Source organism: Chiloscyllium punctatum, chromosome 20 (assembly GCF_047496795.1).
Source record: "Chiloscyllium punctatum isolate Juve2018m chromosome 20, sChiPun1.3, whole genome shotgun sequence".
NCBI lineage: Eukaryota > Metazoa > Chordata > Chondrichthyes > Orectolobiformes > Hemiscylliidae > Chiloscyllium > Chiloscyllium punctatum.
The window spans coordinates 40,925,833-40,946,682 of record NC_092758.1 but is presented as its reverse complement, the minus strand read 5'-3'; the positions used below and the strand labels follow the sequence as shown (position 1 = coordinate 40,946,682).

Here is a 20,850-nt window from a genome sequence, read left to right as displayed (position 1 = left end):
GCCCTTCAGCTCAGCCCAACCCACCCAGACCCATTCCTCTACATTTACCTCTTCACCTAAAACTACGGGCCAATTCACCTAACCTGCACATTTTTGGACTGTGGGAGGAAACCCACGCAGACACTGGGAGAACGTACAAACTCGGCACAGCCTGTGGTGGGAATTGAACCTGGGTCTCTGGCACTGAGGCAGCAGTGCTGACCACTGTGCCACCGTGCTGCCTGTGATGCTGTTGAAATGGTGGCAAGTTGGTCAACAGGACTAATTTTAGTTTTCAGTGAGATCATTCTAGACTAAGACTGAGAGGTAGAGGCTGTTTTTCTAATTCCTGTCCACAGGATGTTTCTGATAGCTTGTGAACAAATCCATGTAACTGTTTTCTTTTCAATGACAATATCTCTAAGGAACTACAACTGTACAGTGCTCCAGGTGCAGTAGAAGTAAAAGTGTAGACTAGTTGGACCAAATGGTCAGTTGCTGTGTTATAAAATTAAATCCTTTTTTAAGAAGGAAAATGAGTTAACTACATGCTCATGTTGAAGTAAAACCTTTGGAAAGATTCAGCAAGTCTGATTTTCTGAATAAGGTTATTTTTCCAGTAAATAACCACTAAAACCCCTTTTAATTCAGGAACTAAGCTCTGGACTTTCTCCACATTATACCTTCAGGTATTAACGAATGTGTAAAGAGCACTTAATAGAAAAGTATTGTGAAATCTATGCTATTCATTTTTGACTTTCTGGAGTAGGTTGCATTCTCTGTTTTTCATGCTATAGGAAGATGTACTTGTTTTGCATCTTCTGTTTTGGTGAGCAGGTATTGACTCCACGTAAAGAATTGATTCAGTGGAATTGTACTAATTTCAGATATTTGAAGCTCCTGATTTTAAATTGTCTCAAACCAGAGGGCAGCTCTTTTTTTTTTAAATATATGGCTGCTTTTGCTTTGTGCAACACCTAAATTCTCCCCAAAAATGACCCAGAGCTTCCAGTTGCCTGCCACTTTAACACACCACTGTTCCCCCATGCCAACGTTTCTGTTGCCGGCCTGCAGCAGTGTTCCAATGAGCCTCCCATCAAACTTGAAGAGACATCTCATTTTCTACCTGGGAATCTTGCAATCTCTATGACGCAATGTTGAGTTCAATAACTTTAGAGCCTGATTCCATCCTTCCATGTTTTATATCCTTCCATGTTTTATACCTATCCCACACCTGTTCTTGTTTTGACATGGTTGCTTTTTGGTTGAATGGTCACCATTCTCATATGTTCCTAGATTCACATCCCATCAATGGGTTGTCCAGCAGAACTCACCCATCCTCTTAGTTATCACTTTTCTTCCATCCTGGCCTGCTATCTACAAGTCTTGTTTACCTACTTCTTTCATATCCCTCTGCATTTCTTCATCTTTTTATTTTCCCACTCTTATCAAAAGCACACTAAGTGCCATACTCATCCTGAAAATTGGGTTTGGACATCCGAGATCTTCTGAGTTGGCTAATGAGGTAGTCATTCATACCAATCTAGCAAACCTTTGAATCCTCTCGCCATCACCTCCTTTTATGGTCCAAAACAGAACATACTCAAGATGAGGTTCTGACAATGGCTTGTATAAATGAAGTGTCAATCCTTTTTTCTGTTCTGCTTTCTCTGCAAAGAATAGTATCATTAGGTGTATTGAATTCGTGCTGTACCTGCACACCAACCTCTTGCTGATTTTCTGCTTTAGAATGCCTATATAGCTCTGCACCTTGAAGTTATGCAGATATTCTCCATTTAAGTAGTTCTGTATTCTTCCTGCTAAGTGGAATAAGTTTGCATTTTTTCACATTATACTCCAACTGCCAGATTTAAGCCCATCTGCTTAATGACTTTTTAAATGGGTATGCCAACTTAAACCTGCTCTTCTACTGAGCTATTTATTTGAAACTTGAGCACAAACTCTAATCCCCTTAAGTCAGTGATATAAAATGTAAAACATTTGACACTCCAGCTTAGTCCCCTGTGAAACGCACTTGCCTCATGCATCAGATATAACTCCGTTTATTTGTTTTCTGCTAGACAGCCAGTCTTCCATTCCTGTTAGTATGTTAAGTTTATGGGGAACCTTGTTAATGCCTTGTGCAAGATTTATCACTGCTTCTTTTATCCATTGTACCTGTTATCCCTTCAAAAATTTCTAAAATCATCTGTTGAAAGGTAAACTGGTTTCTAATAGCTCAATTATTCCAAATGCCCAAGTATAGGTTTTTTTAAATTATTAATCAATTCTAACAGCTTTCCTGAGTCAGACATCAAACCAGCAAAGGGATTTTTATCTTCTGTTTGCCTTCCTTGACGTAAAAGGGTTACTTTTGTGGTTTTTGGTGTATTTGCAACCTTTTTTCAGGATCTGAAACTTCGGAAAATTTAAAACTAACATGTCTGCTACTTGAGCCAACTCCTGAAGACCCTAGGATGAAGTCCATCAGGTCTTGTAAACTCATCAACCCATGGTTCCATCAGTGTTCAATACCATTTCACTCGTGATTTATGATCTCACCAAATTTCTCTCCCTTCAACTACTTATAGGAATTACTGGGATTCTTGTTTTGCTTCCTCCATAGTGAAGGCAGGAGCAAAATATTGTGTTCATGATTTAAATCCATTGAAGAGCAAACTACTAAGTTGGTGGTTCATCTGAATTATTGACTTGACTTGTTTCGTTTAAGATTATAAAATGTAGTGTTAGCTGGCTTATCCTAGTGTTTGAAAGGGATAATGTAGCTTCACCAGGAAGAGGAAAAAAATTGCATAATGCTTAATGTCTAGTCTCATGAGATTTGTTCAAAAATATTGGTTTTATAGCCATTAAATTACAATGAGAGTTTGATTTTATATCTTTCAAAGTTTAACTGTCTGATTTTATATTAACCACACACTCAAACCACACATTCATTTGCAACTTCAGTTGATGATCTCCACTCGGAATAACTGGAGTTACTATTGTTACAAAAAATTGAAAAATAATTTCTTCAGAAATCCAAGTTCCAGTTTTAACCAAATTGCAATGGCAGATGTGGATTTTTGAGGTCCACTATTTTTAGTTTAAAAACATCAGACAACTTCAACAAGTACAACATAGCCTGTGCAACATAGCTTTATTTAAACTTTTTTTTTGCTCTATCCTGCAAAAGCCTGTTTCAAAAAATGTAAACATTCTTTCCAATACATCAAATGGATGAGCTGACAATGATCCAATAGTGGCATGATGCTTTACTAGAAAGGATGGAGGCCAAAATCACTTGGTACAAAAGTGATCAGAATGATATCTTGCAATTTAACTAACTTGTTTTTAAGGACTGACAAATGCTATGTCCACAGTGAAACAAAAACATACTGTGGGTACTGGCAATCAAATACAGCCACCTGCATAGACCAGACTGCAATGGTGGAAAGAAATCTGTTAAACCTTTCCTGAGCGCCATTTAGTAGGACCTGAGGAAAATGCTTTCATACAAATATTAAGTACCGAAAGGGGTGAGGTTTAGAAGGGCAAAAGGAGATCTGTAGTCAAATGGAGACAAGAGAGCTTAAATGATAGGGATGGTACAGGGCAAACAGATGGTAATGGAACATGATTTTTAAAAGTGGAAGTTGTAAATTGGGGGGAAAAAAGCAGAATCAATATCCTCCCTAAAAGAAGCAGACCTTTTCCAAAATTGTAATTCTAGGAACAAAGATCAACAGATGTTCAACCTGGGTGACTGTAGAGAGCCTAATTGAAAGGCCACATGTAGTGATTACAACTAAGTAAATTGAAAGATTATGAAGTCTTTTTTGACTGGAAGGTGTTTGGAGAAGGCAGAAGGGCAGGAAATTTAGTTTTCTGTACATGTGAAGAGATGACTTAAAGCATAGGATAATGGTTTAGAATGTTGAATGAGGGGGAGGTATTTGGCATGTCTGAGATGGATGAGGATGATGCATTGAATATTGACTGTGGGGATAAGTGACATAAAAGAAACCTTATTGTGGAACCTGATTGGCAAAAGATAAGGCTCAAAAGTTTGGGAAGTTATATGATAGTCTCTGCCAACGACATAGCAGGGAGCCTTCTGTTGAGGAAAAGGAAGATTGAAATAGAATGGTTTTCAGTTTGATCACTTTTTTGTGTGGAAAACTGGGAGAATGTTGTCATGCTGGATCTTGGTGGATTTTAAAATTATAAGATGTTGAAACATTTTTGAAATATGTATCTATTCTCAAGCTTAAACTCCAAAATGCTGTTCCCTTCATCTAATTAGAAGTAATATTTGAGAACTTCTTGCACTTTTGTTCCCCCTTTCTCTAGCATCTGCCTACAGACACACTTGATGTTCTTGAGTTGAACTCTGAAGCTTTATTAACTCTCAAACACCTTTTTTTGTAAAAGTACCATCTAAACAAAATATATACAAGCAAAAATCCTGTAAGTTTAGGAATCTAAAACAGTAGCTGGGAATATTCAGGTCGAGCAGCATCATTGGAAAACATTTAATCTTTCAAGCCTGTGATACTTGATCAGAAGTCATTTTCAACAAGAGGTGAGAGGTAAGGGGGAGAAAAAACCTTTAGGTGGAAGAATTGGAAACTTGAAATACGTGGTGCAAGGCTAGTGTGTGGTATTGAGACTAGGCAAAAATTGAGTAATTTGTAATCTTCAGTTGGACAGCAGCTATTAAAGTCATGAGGAAAAACAAATTGGCAAAGAAATGAAACGAACTGAAAGAAAGTTAAATGTAAAATTGTACTGCAGTTTGTTTGACTTTTGGAGCCTCTATTCAAGAGGTGAGGTGATGTTCCTTTTTTGCCTGTGGTGATTTGCTTTGGAACAGTTGCAGGACAAGGGTCTCCGCAAAATGGAGAATTAAAATTGTAGGTATGTCAGAACATCTGGAGTTGCGCTTCTCGTCTGAAGATGCTCTGTTCAGTGATCCAGTATATCTTTTTTTTTCAATGTAGAGGAGGCCATTTCAAGAGCAAGTATTGTAAATTTAAATTGCAAGTAAGTTGCAGCTTCACCTGAATTGTTTTGGGGGCCCTTGAAGTGGGGTGCTAAAGGACAGATGTTACATCTCCTGCACTTGAATGGAAATGAGAGGGTTTGGTTGGTGGGAGAAGTCAGTGTTAAGAGTGATTTGAGTACCTGTCTCCATTACACCCAGATTCTGTGGTTCCCTTGCACTGAAACAGTAGGAGAAAGGAAGGTAATTGCTGGCATCAAGGTCTAGGTTACTAATGGAGGTGACTGGAAAGTTTTGGATACATCTGTTCTCATCCCAAATTCTGGAACAGTCTTTGGGGATTGGATTTGGCAAATGTAAACAATTAATTTTAAAAAATAAACTGGGAATTATGGACTAATTAGCATAACTTCGGTAGCAGAAAGAATACAAGTCACTGTAATCCTGTTGGGTATTGTCTAGGTCACATTTATGCAAAAAAAAATTAAACCTGGGAGTTTTGAGGAGTTACCTGATAAAATAGAGAAGGATGAACCAGTGGATGAAGTGTATTTGAACTTTCAAAGCTTCTAATCAAAAAGAGGCAAGAGTGCAAATTGGAGCAAATGGAGTCAAGGATAATATACTCAGATTTGAGAATTGGTTGGCAGGCAGGAAACTGCAGAAATGAATTCCTTTTTTAGAGTGAAAGGATACCTGTAGGATCTGAGTATGGACCCAGCTGCACAAATGTCAACAATTTGAGGGAATAAAATGCACTACTGCCAAGTTTGACTGACGGTATTGAGTGGTGAGGAGGATTATAGTGCTTCAAGGTGACTTAGACCAGTTGAGTGGACAAAATATGGCTGCACTATAAGGAGTAAGTGAAGAGTTCTACATTTTGAGTACAAAAAATAGAACAGCGAACTATTGTTCCGGTGTTCACTAAATGGGGGAATGTTAATGTAGAAGGAATCCTAGGTCCATTTGTACATCAGTCACTGAAATCAAGCATGCAGATGCAGTTGGGAGTTAAGGCAAATGGTATGTTCACCTTCATTGCCAGAGGATTTCATTCTAGCAGGAAAATAGAATTACTGTAGCGGTGTAAGGCCTTGGTTAGACCACACTGGGATCATTTGGAATATTAAGAGATTTGGGCCCTGTATCAATGAAAGATGTGTTGGCATTGACTAGTAGTTTATAAGAATGATCCTGGGAGTGATGCACTCGTCATTTAAAGAACGTTAAAGAGTTTGGGTCTGTTGTTCATGGAATTTAGTAAGATGAGGGGGAGTTCTGATTGAAACTCTCCAAATAGAGGCCTGGGTAAAATGGATGTGAAGATGTTTCCATTAGAGACTAGAAGCCTCAGTATGAAATCATGACTGTTAGAACTAAGTAATTTCTTCAGAGTGATGTTCATTGCCACAGGAGGCTGGGAGGCCAAATTATTGATTTGTATTTAAGACCTGTTTTGATTGGTAAAGGGTTCAGGAGTTACAGAGTGAATGCAACACAATGATCTTGAGGAACATCAGCTATGATTGATTTGACAGAACAGAATTGATTGTCCAAATGGCTAATTCTGTTCCTACATTTTATGGTCTTGTAAATAGTGGGCAATTTTGGTCTCCTTATTGAGGGAAGAAAAAATACTTTCCATATGAGTGCAGAGAAAGTTCATTGGATTTGATTGTGGGATTGGATTTGATTGTGGGATAGTATGTTTGGTGTATGAGAAATTGGTGACTGGGCATGTATTCACTGGAGTTTGGAAGAATGGGCGGGTGGGGTGTGTCTCTCTGAAACATAACTCCGACAGCTGAATGTTGGGATTATTCCCCTGACCAGGGCTCTAGAACAAGGGATCAAGGTCTCTCGTAGATGGGCTATTTTGAACAGATTCACTACCCTTCATGAAGGCATTTGTACCAGTAGCATTCCCTACCAAAAAAGACAAAGAATGGCCCAGAATTCATACATAATTAAGAAATGAATAGATTTCTAGACCTCAAGTTATTGAAGGATATGGGGATAGTGGAAGTGTGACATGAATTACCTTTTTCCTGCTCCCATTTCCTATGTTTCTATGAAATCTATGTTTAGGTGAAGGTGACAGATGAGCCTAGAGTCATGACTGGCTTAGCTCATTGAAGTTTTGACATACAGGAATGAAACTGAGGCCTTTGCAAAGATCAGCTTCGGTCAGAAGGGAGGGTTAAAAGGAACATGATTATAGGGTAAGTGAGACTTGAAGGGTTGAGGTATGAACGAACAAACACAAACACAAACATTAGAAGCAGGAGTAGGTTACTGACACCTCAAGCCATTCCATAACACCTATGAATAATCTGATTTTAACCTCCATTTGACTTTCTTGCCTCACTGACCTTTAACCCCTTGCTTTTGAAGAATCCAATTGCTTCTGCTTCTTCATAGAAGATTTGTTAGATTATTGCCAGTGTTTAGAGCCTTTTGAATACAGAAACTGGTATTGGAGACAGTACTTGAGTTCTCCCCAATACCCTCAAATTTTTTGGATTCATGAAATAGTATAATCAGGTCCTTTGCAGTCTCTTCGTTTTAGATAATTTTTTTTCAGTAAAACTGACCATATCACAATTTCCTATACTTTACGGTTTGCCAGATCTTTGCCCACTCACTAATCTAATCCAAGGGTACTTTTTTTTAAAACTCCCTGGTGTCCTCTTTGTAGATACCACTTTTTGTGTCATCAGCAAATTTAGTAACTTGCCTTCAGTCCCTCCTACATTATTTAAAGAAATTGTAATAATTTCAGACCCAAGCACTGATCCTTGTGGCACACTACTCATTACATCTTGCCAATTCAAATGGCTATGTAATATGCACTGTTTCCTGTACGCTGGCTAATATTCTATGCTAACAAAGATACCCTTGTACTGGGCTCTTTCCCAAATACCATTTGAGTCACTATCAAATGCCTTCTGGAGGTCTTGAGTACAGTACATCTACTGGTTCCCTACTATCCACAAACATTTTATTTGCTCATTGAATGTGGGTGTCACTGGCCAGGCCAGCATTTATTAGCCATTAGCACAATTAGGGATGTCTATTTGCTGCAGTACTTGGTGTGCAAGAACTCCCATAGTGCTGTTCAGAAGGGAGCTCCCAATTTTGTTTCACCAGCATGAAGGAATAAAGTATAGTTCCAAGTAAGGATGCCGAATGGCTAAAAGGGGAACCTTCCAGCTTACTGAGCAAACTCTCATTCAGAACCTTAACCTGAGCTAATGTTGTGGTATTGTTCCAGCTGTTCTAGTCCTTCCAGGTGGTAGAGGCATGTTGGAAGGCGCTGCTGAGGTCTAGTTACAACAGGGCATCTTCTAGATGGTTACCATGTAAATATGGGGTTTCAAGTGGTCATTGAATGTCTTGTTGGTTCCTTCCTCCAGCCACATTTCTTAGGCAGATTTCCAGATGTCTGCCACCCTCTGGATGAGAGACTTTAATTTTTTTCCCCTCCAAATCCATTCTAAATCATCTTCCTTTGAAAGCTGACCCTATTGACTGCTCTACTGGAGGGAAAACATCTTTCCTATCTATGCCCCTCAAACATCTTGTAGACTTCAATCAGGGTATTGTTTGGCTGCTTCTACTCTATTTGGCAATTATCTTAGTGTGACAACCAGAATTGCAGATAGTTAAGCAGAATGCTAACATTTTTTTGTAAACCTCCTAGCTCTGTATTCAATGCCTTAACTAATTTAAAATAGAAATGAAATTTACCTTTTTATCACCTCTTTTCTGCCTGTACTATTGCCTTCAAAAATCAATGGACATGCATATTTTAAGAACCCTCTGACCTGCTGCTGAATAGTAAGTACATATTCTTCCTTGTCCTCAAACACAGACTTCTACACGTTTCAGAATTAATTTAAATTTGCTGCTGTTTGGCCCATCTGTCACCCTGTAGTCTAAAACTTTATTCACTACTTAGACATGAAAATTGGTGATATGCTATTTCATTCATGTACACCAACAGCAAGAGATCCAGCACCAAACCTTGTGTTACATCACTTGACATAGGCTTCCCCTTATTTAAAAACTTCCTTTGACTACCATTTTCTACTTCTGGCAACTTAACTAGTTTTGGAACTAAATTACCTTGCATCTCCTCCACAGGTGAGTTTAAAAAGCAAGAGCCCTACCATGCAATACTTTAGCAAGCATTTAATTAATGTTACATTGACTACATAAATTGCAGTACTTGCCATCTGCATACTTGTCACCACCTTCAACCAAATTTGTTGTGTTTCTCTCTCTCTCTCACACTCTCTCTCTCACACTCACTCTCTCTCTCACACTCACTCTCTCTCTCACACTCACTCTCTCTCTCACACTCTCTCTCTCTCACACTCTCTCTCTCACACTCTCTCTCTCACTCTCTCACTCTCTCTCTCTCTCACACTCTCTCTCTCTCTCTCTCTCACACTCTCTCTCTCTCTCTCTCTCTCTCTCTCTCTCTCTCTCTCTCTCTCTCACACACTCTCTCTCTCTCTCTCTCTCTCTCTCTCTCTCTCACACTCACACACTCTCTCTCTCTCTCTCACACACTCTCTCTCTCTCTCACTCTCACACACACACACACATAATGGTGAAACTTTGGTTGTAATCTTTTTCCTTCCATAGCTGACTAGAATACATTTCCATTTGGGGTTGGGGATTTGATGATTTCCAAGCCACTAATGTTTCTTTGATGCGACTGTGTTCAAGTATATCACAGTACCCCAATACCCCCATCTGTATCTAAAGTAAAACTCAACTTCAGTTTTATGTCTTCTAGCTCCACATATAGATTGCCACTTTGATCCCTACTAGGCCTTGTGCCTTTCCTGGTTGCTTTCTTGCATAGGTAGAAATCAGGTGCTCTTGGTTTTTTTTTTGGAGACTTTTTAAAAAGTGGTTTCAAGACTTAAAAGTTGATTACCTCCTCTGGACCTGTAGCCCTATGAAGACTAAACCAGGTGCAAATAGTGATTTATATTTCTCTAAAGGGCAATAGGGAACCAGATCAATTTATGATATTAACAAACATTTCTCAGTCATTATTACACTTTAAATATTTCAGTTTTAGATTCAAAATTCACCAGCTTGCCTCTTGCATCTGTGTTCTTTGTAGTGATTCATGAAAGGTAAGGTACAAATTGGAGGCACGGCTAATTTACATTGGAAATTGATTAGCAAAGCCAAGCCTGAACATTTCTGTTCGTTACTATAAATAAAGCTTGTGTTTCTGTTGGGGTGAGCACTAGCTTGCAGCTTGAGGTGATGATTCTCTCTCTCTCTCTCTCTCTCTGGAGGACAATGGAACAGACAGGGCTCCTCAACTGCAGCACAGAATGGGGCTGAGGTTACCTAGCAGCCAGGGAGGAGCCAATCAGAACGGTGGAACGGGGGTGTAGCCGCGCCCCTCCCTCCCCGCTATATAAAGCGCTCATTAGGCAGGCAGTCAGTCTCCCGCAGTGTGAAGTGAAAGCAGTTGTTGCAACATGGCGAGGGAACAGCTCTGTAAGCTATTTGTTGGCGGGCTCAGCTTCGAAACGGTGGAGGGGAACCTGCGGAACCATTTTGAGCAGTGGGGGAAGCTAACTGACTGTGTTGTCGTACAAGATACGATCACCCGGCGCCCCCGAGGCTTCGGCTTTGTCACATATTCTTCGCCGAGCGAGGCGGATGCTGCAATGGCTGCTAGGCCTCATGTCTTAGATGGCCGCACGGTGGATCTGAAACGAGCTGTGCCAAGGGAAGACTCCAACAAACCTGGCTTCAACATGAAGGTAAAGAAGATCTTTGTTGGCGGTATAAAAGAGAACCTTGGCGAGAATGATTTACAAAGCTACTTCTCAGACTATGGTATGATTGAGAAAGTAGATGTGATCTGTGACCGAGAGACTGGCAAGAAAAGAGGCTTTGCCTTTGTGTACTTCGATGACCATGATTCTGTTGATAAAGCGGTAATACAGAAGTACCACATGATTAATGGCTACCGGTGTGAAGTCAAGAAAGGTTTGTCGAAGGAGGAGATGCAGAGCGGAACTAGACCTCGAGGCCGAGCTGGCAACTTTAGCCAGCGAAACGGTCGGAGTAATGGCAATTTTGGAAACGCGGCCGGGTATGGCGGCGGAGGCAGCTACTACAATGATAGAGGAAATCGAGGCGACGTCTATGGTGGTTATGGTGATGGGGGGTATCCTCGGCGTGATCGTTCTTTCTCGGGAGGCAGCTACGGTGATCGAATTCGGGATTACGGCTTTGGGAGCTATGGTGGAGGAGAAAGAGGATACAATAATGACCATTTCGATGACATGTATGACAACTTTGGGAGTTACTCCCCTGAGCAGTCCAACTATGGTCCCATGAGAGGAGGGGGTGGCATGGAGAAATATGCTGGACCTTACAGGGGAGATTACGGTGTTAGTAATAGAAGCAGAGCCAGAGATTATGGAGGATATTCCTTTTAACATGCGCATGAATTTAATATGTAAGGGGGAGTATTTGATTTGTACACAAATGGCTCAAACTAAAAGTGAATTGTGTGTAAACTGTGTAAGGGGGACGTATTTGATATGTACATATGTAGCTACAAAGCTACATAATGTATTCAACTAATCAAGGATAATTGTATACTTTTTCACAATAAAAAATTGAGTTTACAGTCTGTCCAGTTTACCTTGCAAGTCTGAAATTACTTTTGTGATTAGCACTATCATTTATAACCATTTGGGAAGTTAGTAAGTGAGCACATCCTGTTTCTTTTTTTTAAAAGATTAGACATGTTTATTCTAGAAGAAAATGCTTTTAAATTTAAAATCCTGACGTTCTTCTCTTGAGTGGCTTCCTTTTTGGTATTGATAAGGCTGGGATTTGAAAGTTTTTAAGGTCAAGATACTTAATTCAAGTCTAAAAGACGTTACCAGTTGAGCAGAGGCAGCTTCTGTCTATCAGTGATGGTTCTATTCACATTTTGGTAAATGCTCTTCATTACAAAAACACATGTGAAGTAATAGTATGGAAAAATGTCGACAAATGTTTTCACTTCGGGATGGATCTGTCAAGCAGGCTAATGATTAGTGGGTGGAACTTCTTAGTCTCTTCCCATTATGTCCAGTATTCAGCTAACTTGTCTAGAAAACATGGGACTTTTAGAATTTGACGAAGTGGATGTAACTTTTGGTCACTGAGCATTCTGGAGATAATTCATGTGGGAATGCCAAACACAGTTTGAATTTGCCTGCCTGTTCCCTAGATGGGGCAGATCTGAATTCAAGTCTTGAGTTATTAATTTGAGTAGCTGAGATGGAGTTTCCCGTTGCCTTCCTCTCAAAATATGCCATTCAGTACAATCATGACAGATCATCTACCCAATTTTCCTTTTCTCATCCATTCCACAAATCTCTTGCTGGCTTGAAAGATCAAAAGAATCTGGCTTTGCCTTAAATGTCAATAATGGAGCATCCATAATTCTCTGAAAGAGAATTCCTAATATTCATGGCCCTTTTGCAATCTGTGCTCATTTCATTCTAAACTGACTTCATCCTCTCCTTTTCCCCTCCCCCGCCCCCATTCTATATTTCCATAGTGAGGAGAAATAGTCTTGGTGTACAGCCTGTCAAGCCCCTTTCAGAGTCTTCTGTTTCAATTAGGTCAAACAACAGGGCAATTTGCTTAGTCTGCAATAATAGGAATACACTCTTCTGAGAAGCAAATGTAGGACTTGCACTTGAGTCTTCATTCAAGTGGGCTACGCTGGGCTAATCAAATCATTGGATCGTGACTGGATATCAATCTGGTATTGTAAGAGCTGGCACTTGAATCTGTTTTAGAGCAATCTGCCATGAGAGCCTGAGCCCCATTCATCTGATGCAGAGTCCAGAATGAGGATCATTTGAGCTGTGGTCACAGTCTGGTGGTAAGTACCCTGCTACAAGTTGATCTACTAATGAGACCTGGAGTGAGGCTTTACTTATCAGATTTGTCTGTGACCTATGTATGTGTTGTGTTTGATTTTTTTATTTCTTTTCCCTTCATGTACAGCAGCATCAATGGGACAGGGAAAAAAAAAGTTCTGTATCAAAAACAGCCTATGGATGGCTAACTTCAGTTCTATTTCCTCACCATTGCTGTTAGCCAGGAATATGTGGAGGTGTTTTACGATGGGAAATAATCAGCACAAAAAGCAGACCAACTTCTTTAAAAGCCAACTGTCGTAATGTGTGGAATGTTTGCTGGATTCTAGCACTCCTACCTATTGCATCTCTTCTCTCATCACAGTTAGCTTAGTCTTTTCTCTTCCTGCATCAGCTCAATTCTTGCCTACAATGTATTCCATCCCCACCTTGCTCTATATTCCTCCTGGAATGATTCAAGCCTATTTTTTCCACTGGAGCACAGAAGGTTGAAGTCTCTATTTTATAAAATCAGATTTATAAAACAATGAAGAATAGAGATAAGGTGAATGGCAGGTGTCTTTTTTTTCCCAAAGGTGGCAGATTTCAAGACTAGGGGGCATATTTTTAGGGTGAGAGGTGAAAGATTTTAAAAAAAGACAAGAGGCAGTTTTTTCATACTGGTTCGTGTGTGGAATTAACTTCCAGAGAAAGTGGTGGATGCAGGTACAGTTATAACATTTAGACAACTACATGAATAAGAAACATTGAAGTGATATGGGCCTATCGAAGTAAGGTGGGACTACTTTAGTTTGGGATTATGGACTGGTTGGACTGAAAGGTGTGTTTCCATGCTGTATGACTCGTATCACTCTATGACTACTCTCCGTTTTGGTATTATGGTAATACAGTAAGGTTCAGCCTGGTAGCCATCGTAATTGAGTTCATCCAGTCTAATCCTTAAATTGCTATTGATTCTTGTCCTGTCACATGTTTCAGCAGCGTAGCATATGTGAAAATCCTACCATGACTTTTGCCCAAACTCCATTTTGTTGTGACAAGTTTTACTCCTTCCATTTCATCTTTTCCTTTGGCATATTCTAAAGCATTTTATGTAGAATTAAATACTTTTGAAGAGTAATTCACTTAATGCAAGAAATGCAATGCCAGTTGTGCAAGCTTCCTTTGCTACAAGCAGTCATGAGAATCACCAGCCAATTTAAATTCAACTAATTAAATAAATCTTTAACTCTAGATTTATTTTAAACATCAATTTCCATTGTGGCAAAAGACCGATTATAACACAAAATCCAGTTTTTAAAAAGCTGGTATCAGTAATGTTAACTGAAATGCTGCATTGTCTTAGGCCCACGTGCTTCATTTATTCTTTATGAAAGTAGATCTGTCACTTATACTCAGTCCTATATGTGACTACAAGCACACAGTAATGTGGGTGTCTTTTAACTGCCTTCAGTTGTAATCGCAGGATAAAAACTTTTCATTCTTGAAGGATGAAATTAGATGTGTGATAAATGCTAACATTTGCAGCACCATCTGATCCCTATTTATTTAAAAACAAGTCTACCTTAAAGTTAGAGTGAATGTCTCACTGAAAAGACAGCACTTCCAATAGTGCAGCATGAAGACTGGTGGAGTAGGTGAAAGCATAGGGGTCTGTCAAAGAATACAGGAGAATATAGGTGGACTGGAGAGGTGGGCGGAGACGTGGCAGATGGAGTTCAATCCGGGCAAATGTGTGATGATGCATGTTGGGAGGTCTAATTCTTCTGTGAACTATAGTGTAAACGGAAGAACCTTGGGAAAAGTTGGTGAGCAGAGAGATCTGGGAATTCAGGTCCATTGTACCCTGAAGGGGGCTGCACAGGTGGATAGAATGGTCAAGAAGGCATATGCCTTCATCGGATGGAGTACTGATAAGAGCTGGCAGATTGTACAAGACTTTGGTTGGCTGCATTTAGAATACTGTGTGCAGTTCAGGTTGCCATGTTACCAAAAGGATGTGGAAGCTTTGGAGAGGGTGCAGAGAAGGTTTATGAGGATGTTGCCTGGTAGGAAAGGTGCTAGCTATGAAGAAGGGTTGTGTAGGTTAGGATTGTTTTCATTAGAAAAAAGGAGATTTGAGGGGTCTTGATTGAGTTCTACAAAATCATGAAAGGTAAAGACAGGGTGGATAGAGATAAGTTTTTTTTTCCCTAGGGTGAAGGATTCAACAAACGAGAGGTCACCTGTTCAAGGTGAGAGGTGAAAAATTTAAGGGGGATACACGCGGTAAGTACTTCACACAGCATGGTAGGTGCCTGGAATGCATTGCTAGTAGAGGCAGGCAGGGGTGGATTCATTTAAGGTCCGTCTGGATAGATGCATGAGTAGGTGGGGAGCAGAGGGTTACAGATGCTTAGGAATTGGGTAATAGGTTTCGGCAGTGGATTTGGATGGACACAGGCTTGGGGGGGCCAAAGGGCCTGTTCCTGGGCTGTAAATTTTCCTTATTCTTCGCAGAATGCACTCATTACTTACTGAACTGATGTTAGTCTGGATTTTATTCAAGTCTTTGGAATGAAACTTGAAATAGTAACCTGACTTGCAGGTGAGCGCCCTCTCTTCTATTGTCCCTAACTGACGTCATTAGGCCATTACATGGCTGTTCACATGTTTATCATCAATATATTTCTAGGTCTATTCTTGCGACTCCTTATTTAAATATTGCCCCTTCAGTGATATTTTCTTGAACCGCAAGGCCAGTTTCTAAATATGTTGATAATATTTGTCATCTATGTAAAATTGTTTGGTCATTATATTGGACAAAGAACTCGAGAACAACATCAGAATGAGCCAAATCTTTCCTGTAACTGAATATTGGAAAGACTGAGGACATTGATGCTGTTGCCTTTGTCATATAAACCATGGTTTCATGTAGAATTAGGAACTGTTCTGCTACCTCCTGTTTGCTTTAATATTGTATGCTTTTGTCCTCATTGGTCTTTTTCACTGATATCTGAATCCATCGAGTTCTTCATTCTAACCTAGAGTTTGCCAGTTCCCCCACTTTCAAACATGAACCTTCCACAACATTTTATAAATAATATTTCAGAACATGTGCTATTTAATGTACGTTCACATCTTCATACCCAATATGTCCGTTGTTAAGTCTTTTTAGTTACCATCTCTGTCTCTTTCTTTCTGTCTGTCTGTTTCTCTGCTTTGTTCCACTGAATGTCAATGATCCCTTGATGATCCAATTTTCACCTGTTCTAATGCTGGGTATTGTTTCATTCCTTTCACTTAGGAATTGGTGGCCCTTTATTCAGCCAGTATGCTCACCCTGTGCGCTCCTGCAATTTACTATTCTGCACCCAGTTCTCTCTACTTAGCTGCCTTGTTGTATGCTCCCAAGACCTTTCTATTCAACCATGCCTTTGACAATTCCTCTTTCCACATTCTTATAAGTTTACTGTATGTTGTCCAATTGTGAAAAGTACAATGTACAGAAGTTTTTGGCAGCTGATTTTTTTTGGCAGTGCTGCCTGGCTTAGCAAGATCACAAATTAACTTTTAAGTTTTCCTAATTTGTATGGTACCACCACATTAATGGTTTAGTAAACTTATGCATTAACAGACCCGTAAACGAGAGTTTGATATGACAGCATTAGACTCTGACTACATTAGAACTAAATCTGGATGTAGTATGTTAATGGTCATAAAATGCTTTGTGGCATCTAGATGTCGCATGAAGTTCATTTGGAATATTGAGTAGTTTTGGGCCTTGTATCTGAAGAAGGAGGTGCTGATTTTAAGAGGGTCCAGAGGAGGTTTACAAAAACGATCCCAAGGATGATTGACTTGCCATATGAGGATTGGTTGAGAATTCTGGGTCTGTACTCTGATTTTAGAAGGATGGGGGTTATATGATTAAAATTTATAGAGTACTGAAGAGACATGGATAGAGTGGATATGGAGAAGATGTTTCCACCAGTAGGTGAGACTAGAACCCGAGTACATTGCCTCAGAGTGAAGGGACGACCTTTTAGAACTGAGATAAGGAGGGATTTCTTCAGCCAGAAGGTGGTGAATCTGTGAAACCCATTGCTCTAGAGGGCTGTGGAGGCCAAGCTAGAAAGGCTCTTGAAAGAGGATCAAAGGTTAAGGGGAGAAGGCAGATAAATGGAGTTGAGAAACATTAGCCATGATTGAGTGGGAGAGTAGACTTAATGGGCAAAATGTTCTAATTCTGCTCCTATATCTTTTAAATGCATATTCTGCCTCACTAGAATCTAGTGTATTAAGTGCTATGAATTATTGCCCAAGAAGGTACGCTGTGACCGCTACTTTTGTTTTTCTCATTACTAATGAGTCCAAAGATGTGAATTGGCCATGCTAAATTGTCCAGTGTCCAGGGATGTGTATTCTAGGTAGATTAGCCATGGGAAATGCAGGGTTACAGGATGGGTGGATCTGGGTGGGATGCTCTTTGGAGGGACGGTGTGGACTCGATGGGTTGAATGGCCAGCTTATCACACCATAGGGATTCTATGATTCTATAATAATCTTTGAACGAGTTTACAACCTGCATTATTTCCCTTGGAAAAGCAGTTTAAGTGAAGTGACTGAAGAACAAATCAAATTATGTCTCGGTGCATGTTCTGTTGCATGAATCATTACGTATTTCATTTGCACAGTAAAACATCCCATGTTTTGTCTTGTGGCAAAAATATTGGTATTCTACAATTTTCATGCAATATTGATTGGACTGAAATCTCTTCTGATTTATTTTAACATTTTCCCCTTTAGTAGCCCATAGAAATAAGAATACTATTCTAGTATTTCGTATTTCCACAGCCTATCAATCAATGCCCCCTCCCCTTGAGCTCCATACTCCTACACAATTCATAAGCGTTGTGCATGTAATGCATTCCATAGGAGGTAAGCAAGTCTTAAGATGTTCCTTGGTTTATTTGTATATTTTAATTGTCTGTTAATTACAAAATGGACATGAACCAGCTGAAACATCAAAAGAGCTCAATGTAGTTGCCCCTTCTCTATTCTACAAAAGCTTTTGACTTGAGCCACGTTTTGGGCCAATTAATTTAACTGAGCTCAACTGAAGGCACACCACTATATTTGACTTTTGTGTTTTCTCTTACTGATTTCTGACAGGCAATTTCTTTTGGAAGACGATGTATACATATTTCAGGCACGTGCAGAGTCTGGTCCAGATGCAAAGCTTCAAATATCTCTGTCTAGTCATATAGTATGGATGTTGTGGTTCTGTTCGCCGAACTGGGAATTTGTGTTGCAGACGTTTCGTCCCCTGTCTAGGTGACATCCTCAGTGTTTGGGAACCTCCTGTGAAGCGCTTCTGTGATCTTTCCTCCGGCATTTGTAGTGGTTTGTCTCTGTCGCTTCTGGTTGTCAGTTCCAGCTGTCCGCTGCAGTGGTCGGTATACCGACCACTGCAGCGGACAGCTGGAACTGACAACCGGAAGCGACAGAGACAAACCACTACAAATGCCGGAGGAAAGATCACAGAAGCGCTTCACAGGAGGCTCCCAAGCACTGAGGATGTCACCTAGACAGGGGACGAAATGTCTGCAACACAAATTCCCAGCTCGGCGAATAGAACCACAACAATGAGCACCCAAGCAACAAATCTTCTCACAAACTTTGAATATAGTGTGGATATCTTTGCATACCAAAAATGTTCTTACGCAGTTGGTGAAGCTTTATATTGAAGAGACATTAAAATGAGGTAAATAGTGTCTTTCAATGATAACTCAATCTGAGTGAGTAGCCAATTTGTAAAGCTTTATTTATTTTAAATTAGTTCAAAGATCTCAAACTTGAGTCACACATTGTAAATTGCTCTTAAGTCAGTGCAAAGGGTCAAATTTAACTGATTTTTGGCAAACATTCCACCCAAAAACCCAGAGCAGCTCAGCAGAAATTGTAGACCCTTGTATTCTTGGTTGTAGTAATTTGTGATAAATAGAGCTGATTGGAAACATTTTACTAGCTACAAATACCGGAAGTAAACTGATTTTGGACGTAAAGTTTGTATCAGTAGTGGAGGCAAACATCTTCTTAAATCTGAGAACTTGGTAGTGAAGGGTATATAGTAAATGTAACTCTGTTGCGGTCAGGCTTCTGCATTGTCAGATTCTGAAGAATAAGATGGCAAAACTTCAGTGCTTATGATCTCCCAATTCTTCCTTGGCTGTTATGACCAAGTAATTGTTTCACTCACTATTATCTACTTAACTTGTATTTATAATTTATGAAATACATTGCAATATGTTGGTACATTAAAAATACATTACAAAACAAAATGATACTGAGTCTCAGGAGGAATAGGATAGAACAGGTTTAAAGGAGTGTCTTTTTGACAAAATGTGAGATAGGTGGAGAAGGTTAAGGGATTAATTCCAGAGTATGGCCTACTCCAGAGGTGCCAATAATAATGACTGCTACCTAACTAGGCAAAGAAAGCCAGTCCAACCAAGAACAATCAGTTGCGTACAATGGTGGAAGGATTAAAATCAGATGGTCACTAGAATATGTAATTGGCCAGGAATCTTCCTTTGTTATGAACTGAAAAACATTGTTTTGGCTGCACCTCATAATTAATGGTAATTAATTCTAACAATTGGTTATGTCTGTGGAATTGAAGTCAAATTGGTCAGTTCATAATAGCCGCACAAGTGGTCCCAAATGTGACACAGATTTTTGAAATTGAAACACAGTTTGATAGTACCAACTTAGGATTTTTGGTAATGCCATTGAAGCAAAATGACTGAAAAGCAATGAGCATGGCTTTAGAGGCACTGTTTTGTATTTCAAGTTTCTTTTTAACAATAACTTAACAAACATTGACCACCAAGCAATGTGAGCTTTGCAGATTCCTCTTTCACTGAAATTTCAAATTCTGGCATGAATTTGTCAGAAACAGAACATTATAATGTAACTTGCATTGCACTTGGTAGCTGTCCTTTTTACTTTTCCTGTAATTACTGAGAATATTGACTTAATTTCTTCCATGCCTGTGTCCCTGCCATTTCCGTTGTCAGTTGTACTTGCTTGCTTCCAGTTCATCAAAACTACTTATTACAATTAATTGAGCTTAATATATTGCTTTGCTTTCCATAGTGTTAACAATTCATTTTCACTTTGCCGAAGATCACATGCCTATTAACGGTATCTGTTTATAGTAATCAGAAATACAGTTCACATCTAGATTCCCAATCAAATGGGGCCTAGTATGACCTTTTGACAAGTGAAGTATAGGTTGTGCATGAGTGCTAACAATGAGAATTTCTTCCTAAACCTACACATAACAAAAATGGCAGATCATGCCGAAATTAAAGCAGTGCTTCTGAGTTAAACTTGTAAAACCACAAAGTGGTTAAATTTTAGAAGAAATCAAACAATTGTAATAGGTCACTGTGATCCCTTTAATTGATTTTAATGGTAAACATCCCACTAAAAATTGTTTAGTTTTTACAAGGTAAAACTGAATGCTAACTTTAAAGCATTTTCTTTTTGTTGTTATATACATTTTTCTATAATTACCCACTAGACCATTACTGATCTGGTGTCCTGCCAATGACCTCCCTTATTCTGGCAGAATTAGGGTTTGAGATCATAGAAGGTGGGGAACAGATCCAACTGTAACCATCCCTATCATAGCCCAATACAATATCTAGGCCAAAGTAGTTCACCAAACCTTGTATATTAAAGCAAAAGATTTCATATAACATTGAGTAGAGTAGTTCTTTGCTGTTACAATTACTTTAGCAATAAAATGGATAAAGAATAAAACATTTTTATTCACAGTAAAGTCCCACCGTTTACATCTCTGCCCTTTTGCAAATTTGCATAACTGCTTGATACTTTTTGCCCATGGTGACTCCCAGTGTTTGCACATTTACTCCCAGGAAA

At 39.4% G+C, this 20,850-nt stretch overlaps 1 pseudogene; it reads left to right on the top strand.

Annotated features, from left to right (window-relative positions):
• The first annotated feature begins 10,449 nt into the window (after positions 1-10,449).
• LOC140492063 (heterogeneous nuclear ribonucleoproteins A2/B1 pseudogene) lies at positions 10,450-11,669 on the top strand (annotated as a pseudogene).
• Positions 11,670-20,850: the final 9,181 nt, after the last annotated feature.